Source organism: Nycticebus coucang, chromosome 16, assembly GCF_027406575.1.
Source record: "Nycticebus coucang isolate mNycCou1 chromosome 16, mNycCou1.pri, whole genome shotgun sequence".
Classification (NCBI taxonomy): domain Eukaryota; kingdom Metazoa; phylum Chordata; class Mammalia; order Primates; family Lorisidae; genus Nycticebus; species Nycticebus coucang.
The window spans coordinates 91,690,767-91,698,998 of NC_069795.1; the positions used below are offsets into that span (position 1 = coordinate 91,690,767).

An 8,232-nucleotide genomic window follows, 5' to 3' on the forward strand; every position below is an offset into this window, starting at 1 on the left:
TGACAACCTGTAGAAGACTGAAAGTGGACCCACACCTTTCACCATTAACTAAGATAGAGTCTCACTGGATAAAAGATTTAAAATTAAGACATGAAACTATAAAATTACTTGAAGAAAGTGCAGGGAAAACTCTTCAAGCAATCGGCCTGGGTGAACATTTTATGAGGAGGACTCCCCAGGCAACTGAAGCAGTATCAAAAATACACTACTGGGACCTGATCAAACTAAAACCTTCCGCACAGCCAAGAACATAGTAAGTAAAGCAAGCAGACAGCCCTCAGAATGGGAGAAAATATTTGCAGGTTATACCTCTGATAAAGGTCTAATAACCAGAATCCACAGAGAACTCAAACGTATTTGCAAGAAAAGAACACGTGACCCCATCTCAGGGTGGGCAAGGGATTTGAAGAGAAACTTCTCTAAAGAAGACAGACGCACGATCTACAACCACATGAAAAAAAGCTCATTATCCTTAATCTTCAGAGAAATGCAAATCAAAACTACTCTGAGATATCACCTAACCCCAGTAAGACTAGCCCACATAACAAAATCCCAAAACCAGAGATGTTGGTGTGGATGTGGAGAAAAGGGCATACTTCTACATTGCTGGTGGGAATGCACACTAATATGCTTCTTCTGGAAGGATGTTTGGAGAATACTTAGAGACCTAAAAATAGACCTGCCATTTGATCCTATAATTTCTTTACTAGGTTTATACCCAGAAGACCAAAAGTCACAATATAACAAAGACATCTGTATCAGAATGTTTATTGCAGTCCAATTCATAATTGCTAAGTCATGGAAGAAGCCCAAGTGCCCATCGACACACAAATGGACTAGCAAACTGTGGTACATGTATACCATGGAATACTATGCAGCCTTAAAGAAAGATGGAGACTTTTCTCTTTCATGTTTACATGGATGGAGCTGGAACATATTCTTCTTAGCAAAGTATCTTAGGAATGGAAGAAAAAGTATCCCATGTACTCAGCTCTACTATGAAGCTAAATTATAGCTTTGACATGAAGGCTATAACCCAACTATAGCACAAGACTATGAGGGAAGGGCCAAGAAAGGGGAAGGGAGGGGGGAGGTTTGGGTGGAGGGAGGGTGATGGGTGGGGCCACACCTATGGTGCATCTTAGAACAGGTACAGGGGAAACTTACTAAAGGCAGAATACAAATGCCTACATACAATAACTAAGAAAATGCCATGAAGGCTACGTTGAACTGTTTGATGAGAATATCTCAGATTGTATATGAAACCAGCTCATTGTACCCCTTGATTGCACTAATGTACACAGCTATGATTTAACAATAAAAAAGTTATAAAAATAATTCTACTCTAAAAAAAACCCAAAAAAACCCCACTGACTTCCAGACCAATTACCTCTGAATTTCTGGGGATGTGTGGCAGGCATGGATAGTGTTAATAGCATAACAAGTGATTCTAACGGATAGCCAGCACTGGGACTGCAGATGTAAGTAGTAAACGAGAACGTATTTGCCCGAGTGTCCTCTCTAGATATAGCCATGGAAAAGGTGTAGGCCAGGCGGCGCCTGTGGCTCAGAGGAGTAGGGTGCTGGCCCCATATACCGGAGGTGGCAGTTTCAAATCCAGCCTCGGCCAAAAACTGCAAAAAAAAAAAAAAAAAGGCGTAGGCCCTGGGTATGCAAATTCATTGAAGATTTGGGATTTGGAATCCTGAAGAAGTCTCTTTATCATAAATTTAACTGATAGTATCATTTTATTCACTAACTTTTCTTAACTAGCTTGAAAACCGAGTGCTCAGCAGTGGATTTATTTAATCATCTGAGTTTGGGCTAAAAACAAGTGAATTGTGAAACCCTGTTACTCCCTGAATATCCTAATTTCAGCTCTAGTGACCAGAGCTGACCACTTGGAGGTAGAATCTGTTGCTCAGTTGAAAACACTAAACTGGGAAACAGAATTGTAGTCCTGGGGCTTTCAACGCTCACTGGCCACTGGAGGATCAAGTCACTTAATTTTTCTGGAAACTCAGGGCACTCATCAGAAAAATAAAGGGTTTGAATTAGATCAGCCCTGAGATCTCATCGGCTCTAAAATTCTATGATTCCAGGAGTCAGAAGGCTGCCTTTGAAATCCCAGTTTGGCACTTATTCAATGTTGGGCCTTGAGTGAGCCACTGGTAAAGTCCAGCTCCACTTTCCCACCTGTTAAACGGGGGTTGGGGGGAGGCTGTTCTCCAGGCCATTCTTCCTGAAGTGGTTGGACTGTTCTCTGAAAACATGGAGGATTCTTTCCTCTCTCGATTGTTTTACCACCATGTGTCTTTCCCATGCCTTGTAAGTACCTTGTAAGAACCTAATAAATATTTGTGGGTTAAGCAAATGGCAAAATGTGAAGATAAAGCCTTATACAACATAGCGGTGGATCTCACTGGAGGAGCTTCCATTAGATTCACCTGAGGAGCTTTAAAAATCGTGACTGTCCCAGACCAATTAAATTACAATCTGTGGGAATGGGATCCAGGTGGTGGGTTTTGTTTTGTTTGTTTTTTTCCTTAGGTTTCCAGGTGATCCCAAGGTGCAGCTGAAGTTGAGAGGTGCTGTCCTAAGCGGGCCGGTTTTGCTTGCTCAATAAGTTACAGAACTAGAATGTGGCTTAAATATTAAAGACTGCCCAGTCCTTGCAGGACTTGTGTTGTATTTTTGCTTCTCTCTTCATCTGCCACACACACAGTGCAGGCCTGGCACATGGCAGGAACTTCAATGTATATTTGTCGAATCAGATGGAACTTAAAAAAAAAAAAAAATCCCCAGATTGCCATTTCCTCCCTCATCTGTTTTACTCGAGATGTGAAAATAAGTGCAAAGCAGGTTGTCAAGAGTTCTAACTCACATTTCATATTCTCATTGAAACACTGGGTGCGGCAGGTTAGGATTCGTACAATTTCATAGGCCTGGTTTGAAAAAGAGCCCCCTTCCTCATTCCAAGCCTGATCTGCATCTTCTTGCCGGTTCAGTCCCCCAGTCTGGCAGCTGACCCCAGCCTGGAACGGAGTGCCTCAGTGTGGAGGCAGTGGCCTTTGTGGTACTGGGGTTGCTGCAACTAGTCCAGTGCATGTCACCACCTCAGGGGTTTCATCCACCAACCGCAAGGCACCTGATGTCATCTCCACACTTTCTCTGGCTTCTAATGCTTTATCCGCCCTCACATTTAAAACGTTAAAAAAAAGATCCTGAGATGCTCTTCTTATTAATACAGGTGCTTACTTAGTTCCAGATAAATAGAGGGACACCTCCCCCCCCCCCCGAATGTGTTGTAGCTTTATATGAAGCTAATGGAGCAAGGCAATGCTCAAACGTCAAATTAGACTGCACAGCTCTGTAATCACTCAGACTGACATGGCATAAAAGGATAATTAGTAGTTCATTACATGGAACATTGTTTGTTCAGCTAAATTGATTTCTCAGCTGCCCATGTTTTCTGTTTACTTAGTAAGCGCGCCACTGCACATTTTTATTTGAGAGCTAGGAAATCCCTTTCCCTGAAAAAAAATTTTTTTTGATCAGTACAGTTTTAAAATATAATTTGCCTGAGCTGGGTGAACCTCCGAATGACATACAGGTGTATGGTAACAATCGTGAGTGCAGATTGATGCACGGAACATAAAACCGGCTGTGGTTAGAGACCTGCGCGACTCCACCAAAAGGCCGGAACATCCCGGGTGGCTTTGTACCTGGAAATGCTTTTGTGGCTGTTTGCTTTTCAACTTGAGAGTGAACTCCCCTCTCAGAAAGGGGTGGGGGTGAGAAAGAAATTGGAATAGACACCTAATCCTTTTTGTTCAAAGTGGAAAATTTCCAGCAAAGTTTTCTTAAAGCCTTCATGTTGCCTGTTAACACCAATATAAAGAAAACAGTGGCTGTTTTAGGATTTCCTGCCACCCTGCTCACCATCAGCAGGATTTAGAAAAAAAGGCTAAATGGTGACTTCAAAACTTTCTGAACTTGCTACCTTATAAAGATAACATGAATTTTCTATGTGTTGGGGTAGCACAGCTATCCACAGCACACCCCTTTGGCTGTTCCCATGCCCTTTTAACTTATCCTCTCTGGGGTTTAAGGCATTCACATAGAATTTGCCGCACAAACGTCATTCAAACATCATTTGGATGTATAGGCCTGGACGACATCAGCGTTTGCCTCCTACCATGTAAGTCAACTCGACTTCGCCATTGGTTTCCTTAGCTGTGCTTGGCCAAGAGGTTAATCTGTTGCTCTAAATGACACCTGGGACTTTTGACAGTCAAAAAGAGAAGAGAGAAGCCAGTTCCGCAGTAAGCTTAAGCCGTTGGCACATGATGAAATAGAAATCCAGGTAGCATGTCAAGATCAGCGTTCTGCTACAAAGAAGTTTGTTCCCCAAAAGATTCTCAACATTAACTAGGTTTTGTTGGAAGAACTTAGAAATTTGCCTTTTGAAATTAAACATTTTCTTTTTCTTTTTTTGAGATCAAATCTCACTCTGTTGCCCTGGGTAGAGTGCTATGCATCATAGCTCACAGCAACCTCAAACTCCTGGATTCAAGTGATCCTCTCACCTCAGCCTCCTGAGTAGCTGGGACTATAGGTGCCCATCACAATGCCCAGCTAGTTTTTTCTATTTTTAGTAGAGATGGAGTCTCACTCTTGTGCAGGCTGGTCTCAAACTCCTGAGCTCAAAAAATCCACCAGCCTCATTCATTTCATCCTCTGTTTGTGGAGGAAGGATATTAAATGGAGAAGGTGGACCAAAGTGAAGAGAGGGGGAGGCCTTTTTGAGGTTGGGCGAAGAAAAGCTCAGTGGCTCCCCCTGTTTAGTATTCTTTCAAAATCCATGCAAGCAGCTGGGGTGCATGCTATTAGAAATAAAGACTGTATTAAATTCCACTACAACCAAGTTGTGGGTTTCTTTCCTTGGCCCATTAGAACATTAGAAGGCTCATGTAACATACACACAACATGCTGAGCAGGTGACTCTCGGTTACCAATATTAACTGGAGCAAATAGAGCCTGCATGAATGAAATCCATAACTAATCCCCAAGGCTGGCCAGGGCCTTTTGATTTAATCTCCTTCCCTAGCAACATTGTTTGGTCCTGGACTCGGAAGAAGAGAATCCTGACCTTTGAAGAGATCCTGGGGATATTATACTTGTATTCTCACCACACAATGACCCAGTAGAAACTTCGAAACAGAATTTCAAAGCTTTTTCTGTAAGAAGTAATTTTGGGGTCTGACCATTCTCTTTTAGGCTTTGAACATGGAAACCAGTCAGTGTAAAGAGCAGTGGTTACCCTGTATGTAGGAGGAAACTGTTCTGGCTAAAACAATAAAAATAATTAATGAAAATGACTGCCATAGACTGAGGTCCTACTGTGTGCCTGGCACTGTGCTGTGTGTTTATACTGCTATTGTGGTCTCTTCCTTCCAGTTCTGATTGCAGGATTCCTTACCTCCTGGCACTAGTTCCAGAGCTTTAGTTTACGTTTAAGGAAGGTACCAACAAAAGCCCTCCCCTTCTTTCTGAGCACTGTCTGGCCCTGCATGTTTGCCTGATGCTGTCCACTTGTTTTCTGTCAGAATATTCTGCTGATCTCCTGGATTTTCCTGGCCGGGGCTTGGCCCCTCGGATTCCCTTTTGTCAACCTCTATCTTTTCCCTCCTGTCGCTGTTTTCCTCAAGTCTTGGTGATCAGATCGGCCATTACTGGCATTCCTGCCCCCAGTCCCCACACCAGCGCCAGAATAGACAGCCCAATTCCTATGGCAATGCTCGCAAGGCAGGATTTATGTAGGCCTTCCTTCCAAAGTGCTCATGTGGTGATTTTATTAAAGTTCTGCTGTCAGAACTGTAGTATTGGACAGCATGTTACAATTTTATTTTCACTAACTCTCCTTGGAGACCCACATGTCTTTTAGGGCAAGCCCTGGGCTCCAGACACCTGTCTCCTCCATCACAGACCCCCTCAGCTCTCTCCTATTGGCCCAGGACACAGGGTTCAAGTTTGTCCAGATGCCTCCTTGATTCCTGGCTGGTTGCTTTTGTTGTTGTCACTTAGCTTCTGTGATACGAAAATCTACTCATTTTCTTCCTATTTCACCATTTGTTTCTTTTCCTTCTCTTCCCAGCCTCTAAGGCAGTGGTTCTCAACCTGTGGGTCATGACCCCTAGGAACTGTATTAAAGGGCCGCGGCATTAGGGAGGTTGAGAACCACTGCTCTGAGGGTTGAGGAGGCCAGAGCCTCCTCTCTTTAGGCTACTCTTTCTTTCCTTTTCTTTTTTAATATAGATTTTTTTTACAACACAATGGGCTTATATTTAATATAGTACTTCTTATCAAAGAGATGTTGATTTGTTAATATAAAGTTTATTTCTCTTTTAAATCAGATCTCTTCATTTCAATGTTAATATAAAGGATTTTATTTGTACATTAAATCTTTTTTCTATTTCAATATTAGATATACTGAATACATCTTCCTAAATGTTTTTTACCCAGAGATAAATGTTTCAATTTTTGGCTATGTGATATCTAAATACCATATAACTTGAGTGATAAAACAAGAATATAATAAAAATAAGGAGAAAAGACTCCTCAACACTTCAGGAGGCAGTGACTGTAAGTTAATGTCCTTGGATTCTGGGCAAAGCTTCCTTCTTCCTGTTTCACGTGCTTTGAAAATCCTGAAACTATGAGTTACTTATGTAAATTTCAACCATCTTACTTCTTTGACCCCCTTTCTAACCAGCACATATAAAGTATAGGTTGAATTATTTAGTGCATAACTTATAACGAAAACATTGTTTCCCATTTTAAGGGAAATAACAAAGAATATGAAACTCTCCTATTTACTGTTTCTTGGAAACTTTCAGACACCAAAGCTCATGTTTAGTCTCGACAGCACAGAGGTTTTCAGGGCAAGGTTTGATTCAGGAAATCCTTCAAAGTCACATCTGTCCATTTCTCTGCCGAGCATATACCCCCAAGCACAGATGCCTGTGATGCTGAGAACTGCACCCAACAGCAGAGCCCTGACGTCTCCAGCTCCACTGCTCAGACAACAGGCAACACCAGCGGCAGTGAAGTAGGACTAAGATCAACTGTGTTGAACCTGTAGTCACGATGTTGGCATCTTGAGGGCTGAAAGTTCCAAAGAAATGGTTTATATATATAATAATTCTATAGGACTTAAACTTTTTCCTTCTCTGGAGCTCTGGATTGAATGTTCAGGTTAAGAGTTTCCTCATGACACAGCCTTCTAGGAAGCAGCCATTACAGGAATCTTTTTTAAAAATAGTTTTGTTTCCTCCCCTTCTCCCGCTAGGTGCTCTCCGTTGGCCCCATGGTCTCAGATCCCATCTGTACACACATCTTCTCTTACAGTGTCTCTAGCTTTGACCGTTTTCTTGTGCTTCAGACTCATGTAGCCAAATGCCTAATCAACATCTTAGGGATCCTTTCTTTCTTGGAAACAGTTTACTCTTTCCTTACCCCTCTAAGATAATAGCTGCATCCAGTTGCTAAGGCTAAAAACCTAGGAATCATCATTTTTAATTCTCTTTTCCTTACTGCACTTCCAATCCCTTTATGAGTCTTGGCAGTTCTCTATTCAATACACATTTCTGACATGCTGCCTTTTGTCTGATTCGAAGCCACCATCTTCTCTCCAGTAAACTGCGGTAATAGGCTCTGACTAATTTTCCTTGATTCTGTTCTTGCCCTTCTGTCTGCTCTTCACAGTAGGCAGAGTGCTCTTTATAGAACAAAAATCAAGATCATATCATCTCCCAGTGTTAGACCTCCTATGGTCTTCTCCTCACTTGGAATAACATCTGAACTCCTTCCTGTGGTCCAAGGCTCCGCCTGGTCTAACCCCTTCTTACTTTCTGATGTTACTTCATGCATTTTCTGCCACTGCCCTGAAATCGCCAGGTTTCTGCTCTAGTAAACCTCTTGTATTTCCCAGGCATCGCTCCTCTGTCTGGAATGCTCTCCTCCATCTTTGCCTGGCTGCCTCTGCTTTGCAGGTAAGGTTGCAACTCAAATGTCACCTGTCTTGAATCCCATCTATAGTCACTCTCAAATTGTTCCCTATTATTTCCTCTCTAGCATGAATCACTACTTGACATTCTAAAAAAATTTTTTGATCGTTTTGTTCACAACTGTGTCTCCTGTGCCTGGAACAATGCCTGGCATGTGAGAGAT

General features: G+C 42.2%; 1 pseudogene; it reads right to left on the reverse strand.

Annotated features, from left to right (window-relative positions):
* Positions 1-6,974: 6,974 nt before the first annotated feature.
* Positions 6,975-8,027, reverse strand: LOC128567491 (small integral membrane protein 30-like; annotated as a pseudogene).
* Between the last annotated feature and the right edge of the window lie 205 nt (positions 8,028-8,232).